The sequence below is a fragment of the Canis lupus genome, chromosome 19 (assembly GCF_003254725.2).
Source record: "Canis lupus dingo isolate Sandy chromosome 19, ASM325472v2, whole genome shotgun sequence".
Lineage (NCBI taxonomy): Eukaryota > Metazoa > Chordata > Mammalia > Carnivora > Canidae > Canis > Canis lupus.
In genome coordinates this window covers 20677030-20700546 of record NC_064261.1, presented here as the reverse complement: position 1 = coordinate 20700546, position 23517 = coordinate 20677030, and the positions used below count along the sequence as shown (strand labels likewise).

Genomic DNA, 23517 nt, shown 5'->3' with positions numbered 1-23517 from the left:
TCACATAAAATTTTTGTGAGGATTACAGGAGATAATAAAACTGAAGCTTTGGTTATTTTAAATATATTATTCTTGTTCTATTCTTCTTATTAATTATCATTCTTATTTAGATAGCTTTTTTCCAAGTTTCTCCAGCATATCCTGATACATCTAGGATAACTAAAGGAGTCCTCAGATGATGCAACCTAAGGAAAAGGTGAGAACAGACACTCTCTTACCATTATGGCAAACAAGGTGGAATTATAATGGCTAGCATTTTTTGAGCACTTCTTTTCTGCCAGGCACTCTTCCAAGGGCTTTATGTGAATCTACTTATTTAATCCTTTCACAAGCATGCAAGTTAGGTACTATTATTGCCTGCATTTTATAGCTAAGAAAATTAACTTATAGAAGGAATCTGAAAAATTTATCCAAGGTCACCCAACTTAGAGAACCGAGGTCAAGTCCCGACAATCTAGATTGCAGCAGGATGTGAATCCTGAAAATATGAAAAGTCTGGCTATATTTTAAATAATCTCCTTTGAGGTGATGGGCAGTGGGCCCTTATGTCCTGTCCCCCCCTCCATTCTTGACATAAAACTCCTTGGAGTCATGTAGCAGTGAAATACAATGTAGATGAATGGCCAGAAACCTAGTGGACACTCAAAGAGAAGACCCTGCACTTTAAGATATTATCTTAAAGGGTGGAAATGAGGGGAAGAGGTCCTAAGTAGAGTAAGAGAGACCAGAAGTGGGATCCAGGTTGGAGTATCAGCTTTTCTGAGTAGGTAGCCCAAGGGGTATCCCGAGTAGGGTTACAACATTAGAAGTTGTTTTCTATTTTGTGCTGTTTACAAATGCCCTGGCCAGGGACAGAATGATTGAAATCCAGTCTATTGCTCAGCTCGCCAATTCTGTGGATAGTTCTGGCAAAAGGAAATGAGAAAGAATATCCAGTACAGTAAGAGTGTAAAGGGCAGGGGGGGAACCTGGGTGGCTCAGTCCATTAAGTGCAGGACTCTTGGCTTTGGCTCAGGTCAGAATCTCAGGGGCGTGAGAACCAGTTGGCCTGGGATTCTTTCCCCTATCCTGTCCCTCCCCCTGTGGTCCTCCCCACCACCACCATTCTTGCACACATGTGTGTGTGCCATAAATAAATAAATAAATAAATAAATAAATAAATAAATAAATATCTTAAAGAATGTAAAAAGATGAGATATTGAGAGACATTTTGAAAATGTGTTCATATGTGTTTGGTTGATCTCTGATAAATAAAGTCTGGAATCTTAGAGATCATAGTAGAGTTGTATACATGGAGATGATGACTAAGTTTGTGGGATCAGATTCATTTTCCTTCAAGTGAGTTTAGGTCAGGAAGAGAAGAGACTGAGGGAAGGATCTAGGGGTAGTAACTAATAAAATGTCACACAGAGGAAAAAAAGGCGATGAAGGAAAGTCAGAAGAAGTAGGAGGCAAATCATGGGAGATGAATGTCATAAAAACCTATTTAGTTAGAGGCACCTATTTGAGTTAGGTGAAAAAAAAGTTTTAGTAGCTTAGTACACTATACACAAATAAGAAAGGGAAAACATCATCAGATTTTGTATTTAGAAGATCTTTGATGAATTAAGAGGAAGCAATTTGGGCCACGTGGTAGGGACAGAAGTCTTGCTGAGTTTTGAAGTGAGGGATGAGGAGATAGAAGCAAAAGTTTCGTGAATAAGAAAATTGGAGAGTGGGGAAATAACATGAGCCATTGCTGGGTTTGAGGAATTTTAGTTTTAGAAATAAAACAAAGAGGAAATATGTGTTTTTAATTTAATTTATTCTTTTAAATTTTAATTTTAAATTATTTTTAGGAATAAAATAAAGAGGAAGGATGAGCCAGAGCAATATAAAAACTAAAGTTGAAGGTCAGAAAGGTGGAACTAATAGAGCCAGACACTGGAAACCACAGAAAGCAGTGACATCAAGGACCCAACTGGAGAATAAGCCTTAGAAGAGACATTTCCTTCTTGGAAAATCAAAATATATAAGAAAGGAGAGGCAGGAGTGTAGATGAACTTTTATTTTTTGGGAAGCATTACATGAAGTGCGGAATGACCTTCAGTTTCTCAATGGAGGAGGAAGTAAGATAGGGAAGTTGGGGAGGGCAAAGATAGGCAAACAAGGAAAAGGGATTGGAAAGATTCTGGGGGTAGCCATTCTGAGAAATGGGAAGATAAATCAACCAAGGGAAAAAAAATAGCACAGAGCATTGTTCCTCGATAGATGTTTCCCGAGTACTATTTATCACATGATGTGGAGCTGTATGGATACAAGAGGGAGAGAAAACAGCTTTTCTTTTCCAGGTAAATCTATCTGGGGAGCCAATACACAAAAATAGCTGTAAAGGAAGAGGTATAACATAAGAACCAAGTGAATATATGCTGTAAATGCAAAATGAATGCAAAGGTAACTATGGGACTGTTTCTTGGAGGACATAGTAGTTCTTGAAGGGTACTTGGAACTTCAGCAGGCAAAGATGGTGGGTGGCTGTTGGGGAAGGTTACATTGAGCACATGAAGTCTTATGTGGATCATAAAGAAAAGGTAGGACAATAACCTTTTTGGATGTAGACATATAGGTAGGACATTACAAGCACAGAACTTAAAATCAACAGACCAAAAGTATGGAAGGGCCAAACCAGTTCACTTTTTACCCAGGACACAGTCTTCATGTAATTAGATCACATCGGGGTCCCCTTTCTAGAGAGCCTTGTGTGGCAGGTGGAAAAGTTGGGACTTTTCCCAGGAGACATGAGGAAGCCATTGGAAGTTCTGAAACTCGGGAAGAATGTAACTAAAGTGATGTTTTAGTAACATGATGGTAGCTGCCATGAAATACAGATTGGAAAGCTCTGTAACAGTCTAGGCAAGAAGCACTCAAGACTTTCTTCACTGTTTAAATCTGGTGAATGTTGTAATTACCAGGAGAAGCCTGTTTTACCCCATCATCATAAAGTCATCACTCCCCCCCTCACTTTTTCCTATCTTCGGTATCTTTGATTTCTGCTTCATTAATTCTTCCAAACTTTCAGTCTTCTTCTTAGCTCCTACCCTTTGCTGTTGGCCTTGTTTGGTTTGTCTTCCACTGCTCTATCTGTATGAGCTGTTCTGCTCTGTTCTTACTTGATTCAGAGAGTAAGCCTGCACATTTGGGCCTAGCCACAGGAGAGTCCAATCAACTGAGGACCTGATGTTCCGTTCCTAATGTTACTGCCATATTCCATAATATTTGCTAAGCTGTAATGGTCACTAATGTTTGATGTCATTTTATTGAATAAATTCAATAAAGTATTTCTTCTTTTTTCCATGGGATTATAACTAACAGATGAGCATGTCAAATTTAGTGTGGTTGTATTTTTGAGTAGGAGATAAGGATAGTTGCTCCAGTAACCCTATACGTTTATTAAGTTTTCACATAATTGTATTCGGACTTGAAAGTCTTTAAAATTAAATTCAGAAAATCATATATGTTAACTTGATCTTGAAGCTCACCTTGGAATACTAAAATATTGCCATTGGTTTTCTGTCTGGATACATTGTTTTCTTATTTAATAAATTCTCAGTTTCTGCCTTCCCTTACAGTGACTTAGACTCTGAAACATAGTAAACATTTAAGTATATGAGGTGAAAATGTATATAAAAATGAATGGAAATGAATAGAAAGTAGTCTTGGATCTGGCATGTGGATATATCTACACAACAGTTTGTTCCCTCTGCCATTTGAATCCATAATAACCTTCCTTTAAAAGCATCATTACACTAGTTTCTAAGTATCTCAAAATTATCTTTAAGGCTTTAGGAAAGTAGAAATTTTGAGTAACTAATGCTTAATGCAAATTGTGCCAAAGGCAGTAAGAAAACATCGAGTACCTAAGATCGTCTTTTAAATTATATTTCATAAATGATTCACTCCTGCATTTCTGCTTGGACGCTTCTACATGAACTTTTTTTTCTTCCTTTTTCTTCAGTGAAAGAGGACAAACTTGGTTTTATCTCAAGAGCTCAAGAAAGGGTAAAAAATGGGTAGAAAGAAGTCTTTATTGTGGAAAATGAATCCATTTTGAAGTTCAACTGGAATAAGCAATTTTTGAATTTTGGGTAGACAATTTATCCAACTTCATAATTAACTTGATTATTTGATTTATTATGTAAACAAAGTATAATGTTTCTGAAAGCCTATAAATAATCACTTTTTCCAACCATGAAAGATTAAGTGAAAACAAAGGGAGTGAACAAAAAAGGGGGGGTCACAGATCTGTATCTGTATGGAGGCAGAGGGCAGTACTTTTGGGGAGTGCAATTTACATGAGCATCTGGGTCTTTTGTCATGTTTTGGATGGATGACCTGAGTCTGATATATTGGTGAATAGCATTAACAAAGGTCTGGTTGTCAAAGGCTAGAAAGAAAAATGCAATTAGCCACAGCAATGAGGTGATGTCTGTGTTTGGGGGAAAAAATCGACACCTAACTGGCAATAGAAAACACTGAAATGAATCAGTAAAAGGCCAGATTTTGTGTGTGTGCATGTGTGTGTGTATGTATTACATAATGATCTTAACTCAGTAGGATATGACAACATGTCATTTTTTGTTAATGTTTGGTTTATGTGATGCAAGTGAATGTGTACCTGTTACCAAAGAAATGACATGAACCCAATGAATTTTTAACTTGTAACACACCAACCTGACATTTGTAATACTGTTTGTTTCCATTTAAAGAAAATTAGAGGGATCCCTGGGTGGCGCAGTGGTTTGGCGCCTGCCTTTGGCCCAGGGCGCGATCCTGGAGACCCGGGATCGAATCCCACATCGGTCTCCCGGTGCATGGAGCCTGCTTCTCCCTCTGCCTGTATCTCTACCTCTCTCTCTCTCTCTCTCTCTCTCTCTGTGACTATCATTAAAAAAATTAGAAATAAATAAAAGTGCACTTGGAGTCCAAAAGAAGTTTGCTCTTTTTTTGGTCTAATTTTTTTTCTTTATAAACCATGCTATCCATAGTAGAGAAGCATATCTAATCTTCCAATTAGGTCAGGCCCCAGGATAATCAATCTCTTTAACAGCAGATGCCTTGTTTTAGCAAATGAATGCTTGGTTTCAAAAGCAGTTTTGTGTTGAGAGAGGAGTGCAGTTGGCATGGGTGATTAGAACTCTTTTAAACCCTATAAAACGCTTCTGTAGATTGTTTTATGCCCACACTTTGTGAACTGAAGTAAATGCTGTATATCTCCATCTTGAAATGAACATGGCAGGGACTTTATACAGCCTGTGAGAACATCAACATGTATATAAATGGAATTATCTGAAGAAAAACATTTTTATGTCCATTTGAATTAAACCGTGATTTTGATAACATTTAAAACTAGTGAATATGTTTTTAGTTAGTGAGCTTCATATTAATTAAATATGCTTCTTAAGGAGTATAGCTTAATTATTGGGTTAGCATTTTTAAAACTGAAAACTACAATGGCAAGTTAACAGGATTCTTATATTTATTGTTTGGCCTACATTTACACGAATCTGCAAATGCCTCCCTTCATGTCTAATGCCTTTTCAGTTCTTATTCACATCATGCGTCAATGAGCAGTGTGCAAGACAACTCTGAAATCAGGAAAAAATCATTTAACATTGAAGTTTATAAGCTGTATATTAAGTAAAAACTATAGATTGACTTTATTTTGCTCGAAACAACTAATTTAATATGTGTTGAAATATAGTGAAATACATTTCACTATGGTATAACAAAAAAAATCTCTAAGACTTCAGTAAATTATTTTACATAATGTTCAAAATCTGATTGCTAGACCTCATCAGTTATGCCTGAATGTGATACATAAAATAATTCAGAAGGCCACATGAATATTTATTTCCTTTTTTAAGCGAGTAGTCATATAATAAGAAGCATTGAGTTGAAACATTTGCAAAGTAGTTAAGAAAAAAAGCACTCACTTGCATATTTGAGATGTTTTCATTTCAACTTTATTGTATAATAGTTCTACCAATACTTCTCCCCTCTTAAAAATTGTTTCAATCGTGTCTAATCTGTGGAAAGTTAATATTTTCCATAGTGAAAGTGGATAAGACAGCTGAGGAAAAATTAAAAGCATATAGTCTTTAATTTAAGAAACATTTGATACTAATTACTTCCTACCCTTCACAAGACTTAAATGTTGGTGAATGTATAGGATTACATTACTTTTTTAAGCAAGGTTTTAAGGCCAAATTTGGTAGATAAGGTAGAGGTCCGGTAAGATGAGATTTTTAAAATACAAGCATTTTTTTAAATACAGTCATTCTTTATAATACCAAATACCAGAATAGAACTGTGGCAATCCACTTGTGCTTATTCTAACTCATAATAGCATTTTTTCTTTCTTTTTTTCTTTCTTTCCATTTATTTATGCGAAAAATCCACTTTAATAATCTAGCTTCAGCTCAGTTGACAACTTCTCAAGTGTAAGAGAAGTCTTTCCAAGAGGCCTCAATCCACTAAGAGGTTACAGCTCAGAGAAGGGAAGAGCTCCAAGAAGCCCTGGAAGGGGCTGATGGTCTGGAGGACTCCTGAGGTGCAGGCGGTCTCCTGGATGGAGTACATGGCCAGCTGGGGGCTGCCTAAATCTAGAAGCTGCAGGCCCAGCCGAGAAGCCAAGAGAGGTCCGATGGTGGTCCCACAGGGAGAGGCATTCCGCACCATGAGATCCTGCAGGGGCACCCCGACACTGTTGGCCACCTGTCAGATCAGGGCCTCGGAAACCGCATTCGAGGCACAGCGCTGCTTGCTGTTCACCATGATCACAGGGCCCTTGTGGAAAAGGGGCCTGTGGTTCTCCTCGTGCTTGTCTGGGTGGTTGGGGTGCACGGCGTGGGCCACGTCTGCGTTGATCATGTAGAATTTGGGGATGGCTTCCTCTACCCCCGTCAGGTGCTGGGAGGGGGCCGAGATGCGGCGCAGCACCAGCTGTCAGCAGTGACTGAGCCCCCTGGGCACCCTCGGAGCCCGCCTCTTCGTTGTCATAGAGAGCGACCATGCACAGTGGGGCTCCAGGGCCAAAGAGGCAGGGGCCACACAGGAGTCGATCAAAGCCTGCAGGGCACAGAAGCAGCTGTGCAGATTGTCTAGCCAGGCGCAAAGATGAACTCCTCATAGGCACCAGCCAGGACCGCAGGCTGCGTGCCAGCAAGGCCCAGCTCCACCTCCAAGATCTCCTCGGGGCTCAGTCCCAGAGGGGCCACAGAAGGGACATGAGAAGGAGTGGTGGCGGTCATCTGCAGCATTGAGAAGCCCAGGCTCAGGAGTCCCCTTCTCCAGCTCCTCCGGGACAGCTGCGGCAAGAATGGGGACTAAGGGCAGCTCCCTGTGGGGCCCAAAGTTCTCGTTGACATTTCACGGCAGAGGGATGGCCAGGTGGGGGATGGGGAGAATGGGCCGGTGCACGTGCCCCAGCCGCTGACCCAGCCGGCCTGAGGGAGGGCACTTGACAAGGACGCGTCCAGTCAAGGTCAGGTCCCCGTCGGACCGGGTGCTCCAGATCCCACAGCAGAGGTCTCCACGCCAACCTGCTGGAAGCCCACCTGGCTACGGCGGGAGCGCCGTTGCACCCGGAGGCAGGGACTGTCCGGGTGGACCCCGGTGAGGCTGAAACCATTGCCAGGAACACCCTGGCCTCCCACAGCACAAGCGATGATCTGATGATCGTGGAGGAGCTCCCGGGCAGGAAGTACTTGCTCTCCGGCTTGATATCCCAGCTCTCCATCTCTTTGAGTTCATGGAAGGCAGCCTGGAGGAGGCAGCTGCGGCACTGGGCCACCGCGTGGAAAGGAGGGGGCTTTTTAAATTTATTATTATTTTTTTACAAATTTATTTTTTGTTGGTGTTCAATTTGCCAACATATAGAATACCACCCAGTGCTCATCCCCTCAAGTGACCACTCAGTGCCCATCACCCAGTCACCCACACCCGCCGCCCACCTCCCCTTCCACCACCCCTAGTTCATTTCCCAGAGTTAGGAGTCTCTCATGTTCTGTCTCCCTTTCTGATATTTCCCACTCATTTGTTCTCCTTTCCCCTTTATTCCCTGTCACTATTTTTTATATTCCCCAAATGAATGAGACCATATAATGTTTGTCCCTCTCTGATTGACTTACTTCACTCAGCATAATACCCTCCAGTTCCATCCACGTCGAAGCAAATGGTGGGTATTTGTCATTTCTAATGGCTGAGGAAGATTCCAGTGTATACATACACCACATCTTCGTTATCCATTCATCTTTCGATAGACACTGAGGCTCCTTCCACAGTTTGGCTATTGCGGACATTGCTGCTAGAAACATCGTGCAGGTGTCCCGCGTTTCATTGCATCTGTATCTTTGGGGTAAGTCCCCAGCAGTGCAATTGCTGGGTCGTAGGGCAGGTCTATTTTTACCTCTTTGAGGAACCTCCACAGTTTTCCAGAGTGGCTGCACCAGTTCACATTCCCACCCACAGTGCGGGAGGGTTCCCCTTTCTCCGCATCCTCTCCAACATCTGTGGTTTCCTGTCTTGTTAATTTTCCCCATTCTCACTGGTGTGAGGTGGGATCTCATTGTGGTTTTGATTTGTAGTTCCCTGATGGCAAGTGATGCAGAGCATTTTCTCATGTGCGTGTTGGTCATGTCTGTGTCTTCCTCTGTGAGATTTCTGTTCATGAGATGACAGAAGGTTTAGTTAGAAAGGACAGATCACATTTCCTGCTGTTTGACTTTCATTTTGTTTTCTCCAGTTTGAATTACTGAAAAAGAAATGGGAAGGATCAGTTAGCATTCCTCACGCCACTAAGGAGGCTTCCTGTCAAATTATATGGAAGGTGGGTATAACTCCTCATTTTGTTGTATGAGACTATTTTTAAATTTTCTGGAGAGATAATTGGAGAATCGCTCAAGCATGTTTGAGGATCGGGAGTGATCCTCCCGGAGGAGATGGAGAAGATGCTGAAAGCGGCGCCCGCCGAGCAGAGCGGCTCCTGGAGCCCAGGGAGCCGCAGGCGGAGCTCCCGGCAGGCCCGGGCGGAGGAGCGGAGGAGGCGGGAACCGGTGCGGCGGAGGCGACACAGGAGAGCGCAGGAGGCAGCAGCTGGTGGAGAAGGAGGTCAAGATGCGAGAGAAACAGTTTTCCCAGGCACGACCCCTGCCCCGCTACGTGCCAGTCCCGAAGGAGGACTTTGACCTGAAGACCCACGTCGAGTGTCGGCGGCGCCGCTGGCTGCCTGCGCGGTGCTTAGCAGCCAGGTCTGCCGGTCCTCGGTCGAGATGCTGGCGAGATTCAGTCCTGGCAGAAGCGCCGGGTTGGCCTCGACCGGCTCAGGCGCACCCTTTCCCGTTATGTGGACAGGCACGAGCCGGAGCTGAAGGGGGTCATCTGCTTCCAGGCCATCGCGGAAGTGTACGCCGACCCCCTGCGCAGTGCGGCCAAGAGCCCGAACCCAGCCCTCACCTCCGGGTGAAGCCCCGCCGCGGTGCTGCAGGGTGGCCCCGCCCGCAGAGGCCACGCGCACCTGGACGGACGTCATCGTCCCGGGAGCGGAGGCCTACACTCAGCTCCTGAACTGACTGTGGTCGGGGCCCGGACTCCTGCTGCCCCCCGAGACAGAGCCGCACGCTGGGCCCTCGGCCACGCGGGAGCGCTCCCCGGGCCCTGGGGGGTGGGGGGAGCGGAGCGCCGCCGGGGCTCCTGTGCCAGGCTGCGTGCTCTTCTGTACGGAGCTCGGCCCCTAACGTACCGGCCAATGGATAAAAAGTGGGGAGGCTCCTGGGAACTCAGAATTTGCAATAACCCTTCGGGGTCCTGACCCAGGCCTGCCCGGGCTGAGGAGCCGGTGCAGAGGGGGCCTCGAGCTCTGACCGGCCCCTGCGCTCCCCAGCCCGTGTTCTCTTTCACAAAGGACAAATTATGGTACCGGAATCTGCCAAAGATCCCCTCCTGCCTCAGCCCCCCTTTGCAGGGGCCTCGGAGGCTGAGGAGAGCCACATCCAGATTGGGGAACCAGCTCAGGCGGTGCACTTGTCAAACCCCGCTCCACCCTGCTCTCCTGCATTTTATTACTTTGTTCAAGGGCCAGAGACCTCAGGTGTCATCCTTGAGGTCCCAGCCCCGTCCCCTTTTTGCAGACCCCAAACTCTGATCTCCATGGTGACTGCTTCACCGCCATGGTTACAGACTCCTAGCCTGGGCTCTGTGGCTCTGCCCATGCTTCTACTGTGGGCCCACCTGAGGGTACCTCCTGCCATCTCTCCAGCCCAGGACCTTGTGCTTCTCACGCTGGGAGTGGGGGAAGGGACCAGACACCCCCTCTTTGCCCTCCACCTGTGTCTCCAGGCCTGATGCACAGCATGTGGCCCCCCAGCCCAGCCCTCTCCCTTCCACTGGTGCCTTGCTTAGAGCCAGAAGGGACGAAGCCCCTGACATCCAGAGACTGGAAGAGGAAGGGAGCTGATGGGAACTGCGGCTACACGGGTTCTGTACAGGCTGGGTTTCTAACAGGGTTGGAGGGCTGCTCAGACGCTCCAGGGAGAACCTGAGCAGGAGAGGAGGCAGCAGAGAGAGAGGATCCTGAGGTGTGGCTGCCCTCCCTTCAGCATCAGAAGGGTGACAGAAATGGAGAGCAGAGGACCAGGCCACCAGCTGCCTGGCCTTGGCCCTTCACACCTTAACACTAAGCCCACCTCCTTGCCCACCACTGGGCAGTGGCTGCTAGGCCCCAGGCTGGGTGACTTTCAGTATTTGTAAGCATCTGAACAGAATAATAAAGCATTTGGAGTACGTGTTTGGGGGAAAAAAAGAGGAGGGTGGGTGACTCAGTGATTGAGCATCTGCCTTTGGCTCAGGTTGTGATCCTGGGGTTCTGGGATCGAGTCCCACACCAGGTTCCCCGCAGGGAGCCTGCTTCTCCCTCTGCCTATGTCTCGGCATTTTCTCTCATGGATAACTAAATAAAATATTTTAAAGAAAAGAATATTTGAGGATCATGACAAAAAGAAGAAACCTTGATTATTGATTATCAAATAATAACTTGGTATCTGATTACTGCTTATAATCAGTATATATATATATATTGCCAATATATATTTTGCCAAATATATTGCCAATAATATATTTGCCAATATATATTTTGCCAAATATATTGCCAATTATATATTTTTATTTGTGATATTATGTATGTATTAAACATTTCAGTATTTAATATGAGTGGAATACATTTTTTTAGCTGTTTGAGGAAAAAGAAAGCGAGAGAGGCTTTCCACATCAGTCCCTGAGTTGTAGCAGTTTAGTGTGAAATGCTTGAAACACATGATGTTTTTAACTGTCATATTTAATTCTTATACATGTTTGGCTAAGTATGAAGTAATAGAAATCAGAAGCATTTTTATGTGGTTGGAAACTGGCTGATTTTTATTAGTCATGAAAGTTTTAAAGGTAGTGACTCGAGCTCTGAGATATATCTTCATTTCTACTTTAACCTTTTAAAATTATTTAGATACAAATTATTTGCTGCAACAAGGTAATGTCAATTATGAGGTTATTACTTTTGGATTTTAAAGCACTTGAGTTTACTTATACTGGGTTAGTAAAATTGTCTTTAAAAATATCCATATCTACTTATAATTCCTCAGGAATTAAAAATATTACATGATAAAATGTAATTAACAGAGATTTCATCAAAGAGGAGATATGGATAGCAAATAAGCACGTGAAAAGTTGATTGGCTTATTAGTAATTATGGATTTGCAAATTATAACCAAAATTAAATACCATTATATACCATTGAATACCATTAAATACCATTAAGTATTATTATTATTAGAGTCGCAAGGAAAAAAAACATCCTAAGTGCTGATGAAGATGCAAAACAACTGTAACTCTCATACATTGATTGCTAGTGGGAATACAAAATGGTTCGACCAACATGGAATACAATTTCTCAGTTTCATTTTTTTAATATTTTATTTATTTGTTCCTGAGAGACACAGAGAGAGAGGCAGAGACAGGCAGAGGGAGAAGCAGGTTCCCTGCTGGGAGCCCGTCGTGGTACTCGATCCTGGGACCCTGGGGTCATGAACCAAGCCGAAGGCAGACGTTCAACCACTGAGCCACCCAGATGTCCCATATGATTCCATTTAAATAATAACATTTTGGAAAAGACAGAACTATGGGTGCAGAACACAGGCCAGGGTCACCAAGACACAGGGAAAGGAGATTGACTACAAAATGCTGTGAGAGGACATTTTCAGGGGACAGAATTGCTCTGTATCTTGATTGTGGCATATGTACCTACCTACATACGCTCAAGAATACTCACTGATCTATAAACTCAAAAAGGTGAACATGATGCAAGTAAATTATGCTTCAATAAACCTGACAAAATAAAGCATTCATGATGTTATTTTTAAAAAGTCTTATTTGTGGATTTCAAAGTTCCCAAATATTCTGAATGAGTGGAATTAAATATTATAGGCTGATTCTGCTGAGACTTCAACTTTAGACTTTGTTTAAAAGGGATGTAAATTAAAAAAAATAAAGTGTGTTTGGATGGTTCCCTTGGTTAACCATCAGACTCCTGGTTTCATCTCAGGTTAAGAACTCAGGACCCTGAGACCCACTGCTAACCCTGAGCTGGCTCTGCAGGGAGTTTGCTTGAAGATTCGCGCCTCTGCACCTTCACCACCTGTGTTCAATCTCTCTCTCACTCTCAAGTAAATGAATAAGTCTTAAAAAAAAGGCATGTACATTTTCAGAGGTAACCAATCAGAAAATAACGTCTGTATCATGTAAGGGTTAAAGGAATTAGAAAAAAAATAGCCCGAACAAATTTGATTTTTTTAAAGATTTTATTTATTTATTCATGAGAGAAGCAGAGACACAGGCAGAGGGAGAAGCAGGCTCCCTGCAGTGAGCCCGATGTGGGACTCGATCCTGCATCTCCAGGTTCACATCCTGGGTTGAAGGCAAATGCTAAACCCTTGAGCCACCAGGGGATCCCTTTCTTTTTTTTTCCCAATCAAAAAACATTCGTTGCCCATTTACAATGTGCTAAACACTAGGCACTGTGCATACAGACAAAAGGCGCACTGACTGCTCCCAAGGAGTTTATTAACAAGTTGGGGCCACAACAAAATAAATAGTTAAAATACGATGCGGTCAGAAGGGAGGGGCAAGATGGCAGAAGAGTAGGGTCCCCAAGTCACCTGTCCCCACCAAATTACCTAGATAAGCTTCAAATCATCGAATTTGGCCTGAGATTTAAAGAGAGAACAGCTGGAATGCTACAGTGAGAAGAGTTTGTGCTGCTATCAAGGTAGGAAGACGGGGAAAAAAGAAATAAAGAAACAAAAGGCATCCAAGCGGGAGGGGCCCCGCAAGGAGCCAGGCAAAGGCCGGGGCGAGTGTCCCCAGGACAGGAGAGCCCCGTCCCAGAGAAGCAGGAGCTTCACCAATCTTCCCGGGGAAAAAGGAGCCCGCAGTGAGTTAGAGCAGGACCCCAGGAGGGCGGGGATGCCCCCAGGCTCCCTGGGACACTAACAGAGCACCTGCACCTCCAGGAGAGTGCACCGAGGTCCCTATAGCACTGCAGCATGAGCAGGGCTTGACACAGGATCAGCTCAGAAGGGGCTGCATGGCCAGGAGCATGAATCCAACAGCACAGGCCCAGGAGCACAGGGCCCTGGGGACACAGCCCAGGATCCAGCCTCCCCTTGGGACAGTCAGAGGCCGGGAGGGGTCAGGATACAAAATCAATGCCCAGAAGTCAGTGGCATTTCTATACACTAGCAATGAGACTGAAGAAAAAGAAATGAAGGAGTCCATCCCATTTACAATTACACCCAAAAGCATAAGATACCTGGGAATAAACCTAACTAAAGAGGTAAAGGATATATACCCTAAAAACTATAGAACACTTCTGAAAGAAATTGAGGAAGACAATTGACAGGGAATAAAATAAAGGGGAAAGAAGAAAAAATGAGAGGGAAATATCAGAAAGGGAGACAGGACATGTAGACTCCTAACTCTGGGAAATGAACTAGGGATGGTGAAAGGGGAAGAGAGCATGGGGTGTGGGTGAATGAGTGATGGGCACTGAGGGGGCACTTGACGGGATGAACATTGGGTGTTATTCTGTATGTTGGCAAATTGAATACCAATAAAAATAAATTTATTATAAAAAAAATTCTAAAAAATTTTTCTTAACTATCTACTTTTCTAGTTGATCTCATGTGGAAAATTAAGCTGATTTCTTTTACATCCTTTTACATAAGTGAGAAGATAAGGTATTTAATACTCTTTCATATTTATAGATCATCTTCCAAATTACAGCCAATATGATTTTTTATTTGGCAACAAACATTTTAAAAAAATCTAATGAACAACAACAACAAAAAATCTAATGAACAAAAATTTGAAGAAAGAGAAAAATGCTCCACATTTGGCACTCAGTCCAAGGTTGACACTGTAAAGATTTTCTTCTTTCTTATTCTTTACTAAATTAAGAGTATCTTTATGTTTAAAAAAAATGAGATTGCACATAAGGAGCAAAACTTCAAAATTACTTAAAATAGAAGTGTTTCATTGAATTGTTTTATATCGTTTTAATTTGGGTGAAGTAATTGTAAATGGGATGGACTACTTTATTTCTCTTTCTTCAGTCTCATTGTTAGTGTATAGAAATGCCATTGTTTTATGGGCATTGATTTTGTATCCTGCCACACTACCAAATTGCTGTATGAGTTCTAACAATCTTGGAGTGGAGTCTTTTGGGTTTTCTATGTAGAGTATCATGTCATCGGTGAAGAGGGAGAGTTTGACTTCTTCTTTGCCAATTTGAATGCCTTTAATGTCTTTTTGTTGTCTGATTGCTGAGGCAAGGACTTCCAATACTATGGTGAATAGCAGTGGTGAGAGTGGACATCCCTGTCTGGTTCCTGATCTTAGGGGAAAGGCTCCCAGTGCTTCCCCATTGAAAATTATATTTCCTGTGAGATGTTCGTAGATGGCCTTTCAGATGTTGAGGAATGTTCCCTCTATCCCTACACTCTGAAGAGTTTTGATCAGGAATGGATGCTGTATTTTGTCAAATGCTTTCTCTGCATCTAATGAGAGGATCCTATGGTTCTTGGTTTTTCTCTTGCTGATATGATGAATCACACTGATTGTTTTACGAGTGTTGAACCAGCCTTGTTCCCCGGGGATAAATCCTACTTGGTCGTGGTGAATAATTTTCTTAATGTGCTGTTGGATCCTATTGGCTAGTATCTTGTTGAGAATTTTTGCATCCATGTTCATCAGGGATATTGGTCTGTAATTCTCCTTTTAGTGGGGTCTTTGTCTGGTTTTGGAATTAAGGTGATTCTGGCTTCATAGAACGAATTTGGAAGTACTCCATCTCTTTCTATCTTTCCAAACAGCTTTAGTAGAATAGGTATGGTTTCTTCTTTAAACGTTTGATAGAATTCCCCTGGGAAGCCATCTGGCCCTGGACTTGTGTGTCTTGGGAGGGTTTTGATAACTGCTTCAATTTCCTCCCTGGTTATTGGCCTGTTCAGGTTTTCTATTTCTTCCTGTTCGATTTTTGGTAGTTTGTAGCTTTCCAGGAATGGGTCCATTTCTTCTAGATTGCCTAATTTATTGGCATATAGCTGTTGATAATATGTTTTTAAAATCGTTTGTATTTCCTTGGTGTTGGTAGTGATCTCTCCTTTCTCATTCATGATTTTATTAATTTGAGTCTTCTCTCTCTTCTTTTTAATAAGGCTGGCTAATGGTTTATCTATCCTATTAATTTTTTCATAAAACCAATTCCTGGTTTTGTTGATCTGTTCCACAGTTCTTCTGGTCTCGATTTCGTTGAGTTCTGCTCGAATCTTAATTAACTCCCTTCTTCTGTGGGGTGGAGGATCTATTTGCTGTATTTTCTCTAGCTCCTTTAGGTGTAAGGTTAGTTTTGTATTTGAATTCTTTCCAGTTTTTGGATGGATGCTTGTATTGCGATGTATTTCCCCCTCAGGACTGCTTTTGCTGTATCCCAAAGATTTTGTATGGTTGTATCTTCATTCTCATTAGTTTCCATGAATATTTTTAATTCTTCCTTAATTTCCTGGTTGACCGTTTCATCTTTTAGCAAGATGGTCCTTAACCTCCACGTGTTTGAAGTCCTTCCAAACTTCTTATTGTGATTTAGTTCTAATTTCAAGGCATTATGATCTGAGAATATGCAGGGGACGATCCCAATCTTTTAGTATCAGTTAAGACCTGATTTGTGACCCAGTATGTGGTCTATTCTGGAGAAAGTTCCATGTGCACTTGAGAACAATGTGTATTCAGGTGAGTTTGGATGTAAAGTTCTGTAGGTATCTGTGGAATCCATCTGGTCCAGTGTATCATTTAAATCTCTCATTTCTTTGTAGATGTTGTGTTTAGAAGACCTATTGAGTGTAGAAAGTGCTAGATTGAAGTCACCAAGTATAAGTCCAAGTATAAGTGTAGTATTATCGAATTATGTCTTAACTTTGGCATTGTGTAACTCTGTGGAAGAGAGGACTGTTTCTGATTCTTTCTTTTGAGGTAAGGTTTTCCTTCTAGTCATTTTGCTCAGTGCAGAGTGGCCAAAAACAAGTTGTATTGGGAAAAGGAGAAAAAGAGAGGAGGGAAAGAATGAAAGAAAAAGGAAATAAGAAGAAAGAAAAGGATGAAAAAAAGAGAAAAAAGAAAAAAGAGAAGAAAAAGAGGAAAAAAGGGGTGGGGGAAAGCAAACAGAAATCAAAAAGGAAAAAAAAAGAGGGGGAGTATCCTGTGGTTCTGTATACTGTAAGTTCCTTGACTTCGGAACTTTCTAGTGCTGGTTGATCAATAATTTGTTTTTCCCATGTCCGCCTTGCTGGTCTTTAAGGGGAGGGTCCTGTTGTGCTGATTTTCAGGTGTTAGCACTTGGGGAAGCTGTTCAGCCCCCTGCCTGGTGCAGGGCTCAGTGACTGATGTTTAAGCTGATTATCTGGTGAGGCCACTGTGAGGCTCAGTGGGGGTTGTTGATCCTGGGAGGCCCCAGGAGGAACAGTAACAGTGGCAGAGGCCAGCTCTGCAGCCCTGGAATCAGCTTCCACAGTAACTACAGAGCTCTCATTGTGCAGGGGTCTGGATGCTCCAGGGGTGGGGCCGCTGATGTGCTCAGCTTGGGGCAGGAGAGTCCTTGTTGTCTTGTGCCCTCCTGGCCTCTGCCTGTCCTGGAGGGAGGCTGGATCCTGGGCTGTGTCCCTGGCACCCTGTGCTCCCGGGCCTGCGCTATTGGAATTGCGATCCTGGCCCCGCAGCTCCCTCTCTGCAGAGCCGCCTGAGCTGCTTTCGAGCTGCTCCCATGGCCTCGTAGCCCCTCCTGTGTGGAGTCTCTGCCAGAGCCGCCTCTGAGCTGCTCCAGGGTCCAGCCGTGCGGGCGCAGCAGCCCTTTAGGGAGCTCGGGACCCTCTCCTGGGGCGCAGGTGCTCTGTTAGTGTCCCAGGGAGCCTGAGGGATCCCTGCCCTCCTGGGATCCTGCTCTAACTCCCTGCAAGGCCTTTCTGCCTGAGAAGATTGGTGAAGCTCCTGCTTCTCCGGGTCGGGGCTCTCCTGTCCTGGGGACACTCACCCTGGCCTTAGCCTGGCTTCCCACAGGGCCCCACCCCCTTGGATGCCTTTTGTTTCTCTATTTCTTTTTCCCCGTCTTCCTACCTTGATAGAAGCATGCACTCTTCTCACTGTAGCATTCCAGAAGTTCTCCATTTAAATCTCAGGCTGAATTCATAGATTTTCAGGATGATTTGAAGGTTATCTAGTTAATTTGGTGGGGACAGGTGACTTAGTGACACTACTCTTCCACCATCTTGTCCCTCCTCCCTCCCAGTTAGTTTTGAAGCAATTTCATGGAAATGGAGCATCCTTTATTTGTACACAATATTAATAAAGATAAGGAATTGGGACTTTGTGTTTTGCTATTTTGCTATTGTCTTGGGTCCAGAGACTCCCTACTTGCCATGAAGCCTGTATGTTGATGGTCAGTTTGTCTTGAGCTGCTCAGGAAACCAAAGTTCTAACAGAAAAATAATCAATTCCAATGAGAAAGAATTATCAAACGTAGGGTCAAAATTTCTATATTCTCTTCCTTTCTTCTGAGAAATTAAAAAAAATCAGAAGATGATTCCATTAATACAAAATCAGAACAAAGAGTGTAGGATTGTTAAAAGTAAGTGAGTGAGCTGTGAGTAACCTAGTAAGCCATTCTTCTCAGTTCCAGAGAAATATTTACCAAGACATCGAACTGCTGGTCTGCTGAGAAAACTTGAGCTACGAACCCCATACAAATTGATAAATTTGAACACTTTTAAACTTTTTTTGAAAGTCAGGATAAAGAAAAAGTGTTTTCTAACATTTTATTATGGTTATTTTCACAAATAAAGCAAAATTGAAAGAATTTTACAGTAAACACCAAAATATCAACGAGGTTATACCATTAATATTTTGTTATGCTTAGTTTTATTACATTTCTGTCTGCATATCCATGCCCCTCAGACAAAAAAAAAGAATATATATGGCATGACACTATTTACATAAATTTCAGAAGAGCAGGCTCAGCTAATCTATGATGTTAGAAGACAAGATGTGGGCAGCCCCGGTGGCTCAGTTGTTTAGCACCGCCTTCAGCCCAGGGTGTGATCCTAGAGACCAGGGATCCAGTCCCACATCAGGTTCCCTGAATGGATCCTGCTTCTCACTCTGCCTGTGTCTCTGCCTCTCTCTGTGTGTGTCTCTCATGAATAAATTTTAAAAAATCTTTAAAAACCTAAAAAGAAAAGAGAAAAGAAGTCAGGATGCCAGCCAGGCTAGCAGGAGAAGATTTCCTGGAAGGGTTCATATGGAACTTTGCACATGATAGTGAAGGAGGATTTCGACCACCTCCATTTTGACCTCAAACTTTCTAATTGATTAAGTTCTTCAATCAGCTTATCTCTTAACTCAGGCAAAACACCCAGCAGGCATAGCATCCCCTGAAGGGTACTCCTTTTCACTAAACCCTGACTTGTTTCTCTGCCTTCGAATCTTGTCAGTGGCAAATGAAATCTTAGTGACGAATAACATGGGTCTATTTGGGAACCCTGTGCTCTTGCTCTCCTCTAACCCGGCTACAATAGTGTCTTATTTCTTGATGTTGATGATAGTTTCACTGGGGTGTTCGATCTGTGAAAATTCACTGAGTTTATATGTGTAATGTGCACAGTTCCAAATGTTATAATTCAAAAAAAACCGATACCACACAGAACTATTATAAAGAGATTAAACTCATATAATAAAATACAGAGGTCATCAGAGTAAATAGAAACCAAACAGAAAAAAAATGAACTATTGGGACTTCATCAAGATAAGAAGTTTTTGCACAGCAAAGGATACAGTCAACAAAACTCAAAGACAACCTACAGAATGGGAGAAGATATTTGCAAATGACATATCAGATAAAGGGCTAGTTTCCAAGATCTATAAAGAACTTCTTAAACTCAACACCAAAGAAACAAACAATCCAATCATGAAATGGGCAAAAGACATGAACAGAAATCTCACAGAGGAAGACATAGACATGGCCAACATGCACATGAGAAAATGCTCTGCATCACTTGCCATCAGGGAAATACAAATCAAAACCACAATGAGATACCACCTCACGCCAGTGAGAATGGGGAAAATTAACAAGGCAGGAAACAACAAATGTTGGAGAGGATGCGGAGAAAAGGGAACCCTCATACACTGTTGGTGGGAATGTGAACTGGTGCAGCCACTCTGGAAAACTGTGTGGAGGTTCCTCAAACAGTTAAAAATATACCTGCCCTACGACCCAGCAATTGCACTGTTGGGGATTTACCCCAAAGATACAAATGCAATGAAACGCCGGGACACCTGCACCCCGATGTTTATAGCAGCAATGGCCACGATAGCCAAACTGTGGAAGGAGCCTTGGTGTCCAACGAAAGATGAATGGATAAAGAAGATGTGGTTTATGTATACAATGGAATATTACTCAGCTATTAGAAATGACAAATACCCACCATTTGCTTCAACGTGGATGGAACTGGAGGGTATTATGCTGAGTGAAGTAAGTCAGTCGGAGAAGGACAAACATTATATGTTCTCATTCATTTGGGGAATATAAATAATAGTGAAAGGGAATATAAGGGAAGGGGGAAGAAATGTGTGGGAAATATCAGAAAGGGAGACAGAACGTAAAGACTGCTAACTCTGGGAAACGAACTAGGGGTGGTAGAAGGGGAGGAGGGCGGGGGGTGGGAGTGAATGGGTGACAGGCACTGGGGGTTATTCTGTATGTTAGTAAATTGAACACCAATAAAAAATAAATTAAAAAAAAATCTGATATATTTTTCTTATTGGAGAGATGTTCAAAGCAACCTAAAACTGGAAACTGGAAATAAGGGAGTGCAAAGAGATACACACCAAATATGGATCAAAAAACAAAATAAAACAAAACACTAGTATATTTATTTTTCTAACACTTACTCTGGCTCATCCAAGATTAAATATTCTAATTGTCATTAGCCTCTCCTTGCACCCATTTATTTTATTCACAATTCAAGTAGGTTAAAAATTGGTAAAGATATCAAGGTGAACACCCAATAAAGGATATGCATTCTTCCCTAGCATGAATGGGACATTTTCAAAATGATCACATACTAGAAAATAAAACGAGTATGTCAGTAATCCTCAAATATCAATAAAACAAAGATGACATTCTCTGACCACAATACAAATTAATTTCACAGATTTTAATTTTAAATCTCCAGATCTTTATCCTGAAACCATATACTTCATTCAACTGCCCACTCAGCATAAACACGTGAATGATTAATAAACATCTCAAACACAATGTGGCTAAAAGTGAGCACCTAATTTCCCCCTGCTAGAGTTGCTCCAGCCATAAGTTTCCCTGTCTATAGTGTCTCAGGCCAAAAGACTCAGAGTCATTCTTGTCTCCTCTGGCTTTTAAACCTACACCCAGTTTGTGAGGAAATCCTGAGGACTCTATCTTTAAAAATGACATCTCAGAAAAAAACCACTTCTAGCCACCTGCGCTGTAGTTGCCCTGGCATAAGCCATCTTCTGCACATTTCCTTCTAACAGGTTTGCCATGACCCACTGTGTCTATTTTCAACTATTGCAGCTGACTTGACCCCTTCTGTGGCAAGCTGGAATATGTCACCTCTTGTTAAAATGCTGTAGTGCCTTCCCACTTCATTCAGAAGAAAAGCTGTAGGATGGTCTCTAAGGCTCTCCCAGTCACCTCTAACACATTTCCAGTTTCCTATCTGGATACTCTCCATTGCTCACTCAGCCTCCAGCCTCTCTGTTGGTCCTAGAATGAATCAGGCATGCATTCCTGATTCCTTAAAACTTAGGCTCTACTCTTCCTTTTGCCTAGAAATCTTCAAGAAATACCTTTGGTGAATTACCTCGCCATCTTCAAGTCTTCCCTAAAATTTCTCCTTCTCTCTGAGATTCCATTACAAACCCATTTAATATTGCAGACTTCCCCTCATCCTTAGGCCCTCTTGTGGGTGCTCTGTGTGAATTTGTTGAATATCACAACCTGTGGTATGCAGCTAACACAACACTCATTAAAACAATTATATAACCTACATGCTAATTTTAGGGAAGAAAGATAGGGACTATACATGCTTATTATAAGGAAGAAATACAGGAAATAAACAAGCTAAGTATATAACTCTGTGGTTTCTGGCTAAAATTTTAACCTGATTTTCCTGGTCACATTCACCTGGATAGTCTTCAGACATTTAAAATCATCACTTTCAAAAGAGAAATCATCTTCAGACTGTTCCTCAATTCTTCATATTGTAAATAGTGCCAATATTCACAGTGATCTATTCTGGGAGCTTAGAGGAACATCCTTGGCTCGTCCTTCTCCCTGACCCATCTATTCAAACAATCACCAATTTTTGCAAATTTGCATTCTGCAACATCTCTCAAATCCACTTACATTTCTATGCTACTTTGTCCAAATACCAAGATCCAAGATCCATTCACAAGAGTTCTCATTTGCTTTGCTCACTGCCTTTGTAACTGTTCTTTCGGATTTCAACCCAACTCTGCTCCATATCCATTCACTTCATGATAGCTGCTATGGGCTGAATTGTGTCCCCTCAGATTTGCCTGTTGAAGTCCTCCTAACTATTGATACAAAAATACAAAGACTTTGTCCTAAATATGGCTGGTATTCAGTGTTAAGTGGCTGGAGGGCTTACCACCCATTCATAGTCCTTCAAAGACATTGTGTAGATTTTTTTAAGCACGTAAAATGGCTAAATAAATGCCTGCAGGCAACTGCAAGGTTCTCCTTTCTTTCTTTCTTTCTTTCTTTCTTTCTTTCTTTCTTTCTTTCTTTCTTTCTTTTAAGGTTCTCCTTTCAAAGGTGTTTTGAGACTGCTTTGGTGTATAAGCTTAAGTTCTACTGTATATAGCATGGCAGCAAAAAACAAGAATACCTATAGATTGTATTCAGCTCAGAAGTATGTTCCTCTGCTCTAAGATTTCAGATCTACTCCCAAAGCTTTGCCTGTTTTATCCATAATATCCATATTGAAAATACTCCTTAGCAATCTACTACTAAATAGAAAAAGTTTACTAAATTAGAATGCTGGTACTTTTAAGACTAATTTGCATTTAATGTAGTAAACTTAAACCCAGACAGTATCTGTGATTGACAACACGTTTTGAAGAAGGTCACCTTGCTTGATATTATAGTATAATATGAATATTTGCCTATTTAAATTTTTTTTTAAAGTAGCCACGTTTTAACAGCAGAAGAAGAAGCTAGGAGGAAGGGCTATATTGTTGGTTGGTGGGAAAGGAAGCTCAGAGAAAGCGTTACTCTTCACTTTCCTTACCTCTTTGTTCAAGAGAAGGAAGACTGCCTTGCCCTGGTCCCATAGAGGTGTGGCCATTTTTCATAGGCCCTTACTCTCATACATTCTCTCTTTGGGAATGGACAGACTCATAAAGTTTTGACCACATCACTCAGCATGGGGAGTATAGGGTCTCTGTCACTTACCCCTCTTTTCCTCCACTGACCCTTTGCAGCCCTGGACCTCATCTGTGGGAATGGGAGTCCCCTGCCCAAACTGTCCCACACCATAGACCTTTGCCCTGGCTAGAATTGTCCTTTCCTTTTTTAAAACATTTTTAATTATTTATTCATGAGACACACACACACACACACAGAGGCAGAGACACAGGCAGAGGGAGAAGAAAGCTCCATGTGGGGAGCCTGACTTAGGATTCAACCCTAGGTCTCTAGGATTATGCCCAGAGCCAAAGGCAGATGTTCAACTGCTGATCCACTCAGGCATCCCAGAATTGCCCTTTCCTCACCTACTACTTTTGTGTAGCAATGACATTACATTTCATTTCATGAGGTCTGGATAC

At 42.4% G+C, this 23517-nt stretch overlaps 1 pseudogene; it reads right to left on the bottom strand.

Moving 5' to 3' along the window:
* Positions 1 to 5979: 5979 nt before the first annotated feature.
* On the bottom strand, positions 5980 to 9568 carry LOC125753011 (aspartyl aminopeptidase-like; annotated as a pseudogene).
* Positions 9569 to 23517: the final 13949 nt, after the last annotated feature.